Source organism: Mus pahari, chromosome 1, assembly GCF_900095145.1.
Source record: "Mus pahari chromosome 1, PAHARI_EIJ_v1.1, whole genome shotgun sequence".
NCBI lineage: Eukaryota > Metazoa > Chordata > Mammalia > Rodentia > Muridae > Mus > Mus pahari.
In genome coordinates, this window is record NC_034590.1 from 111,712,049 (window position 1) to 111,713,096 (window position 1,048).

Below are 1,048 nucleotides of genomic sequence, written 5' to 3' on the forward strand. Positions count from 1 at the left end.
AAAAGAAAAAGAAAAAGAAAAAGAAAAAGAAAAAGAAAAAGAAAAAGAAAAAGAAAAAGAAAAAGAAAAAGAAAAAGAAAAAGAAAAAGAAAAAACAAACCTAATACTCCTCCTTCCCTGGTCAGAGTCCAGTGGATTCTATCGTGAGATCTTTCTGGGTTATAGAACATTTATTGGGATATTTGTCTATTCTTTTGCCCATACCACACAACAACTTTGTAATCTCTTTAAAATGATTTTATTTTTATTTGTGTCTCTGTGTGTATATGCCATGTGTGTACAGTGCCCAGAGCAGACAGAAGAGGGTACCACATGCCCTGACACTGATAAAGATGACTGTGAGCTGTCCTGTTTGGATACTGAGAATAAACTCAGGTCTTCTGCAAGGACATCAAGTGCTCTTGATCACTGAGCCACCTCTCCAGTTTCTGTAGTCAGTCTTGAGGGCAGATAGTATAAGTTGTTGGAGTGTATATCCCTTCCATACTGTGTTGGCTGTTTGGGGGGTGGATCTTCTGCCTTTTCATATAAATTTTACACTCTATTTGCCTTCAGTCTTGAAATATTTTGCTGAAATTTTTTTATTGTCATTACTTTTGCTTTTTGGAGGGACTCTTGCTATGGAACCTGAACTAGACTCTAACTCTCTGTCTTCGGCTTCTCAGATGATAAGGCTGCAGGTGTCTCCCACCATTCCTGACTTGCCTGCTGAGATTTTTACTAGTTGTGATAGCATTAAATCTACAGATTAAATTAAAACTAAAAATATTCAAAATATTTGCTTTCTATCTAGTAGCGTGAGCTATCTGTTTAGCCTTAGAGTTACAGTGTTTCTCTCTCTGCAGCTCTTGTAGAAGTTTCCTTATGTTGGGGCTAAAGAGGCTGCTCCATAGTTAAACACACTTGTTGCTCTTGCAGAGGGCCAGAGTTCAGTACCCACATCAGGTGGTTCACATCTATAACTCCAGTTACAGAGGGTCTGACGCCCTCTTCTGGCCTCGGCAGATACCAAGCATTCACATGGGGAATGAATATACAAGCAGGCAAA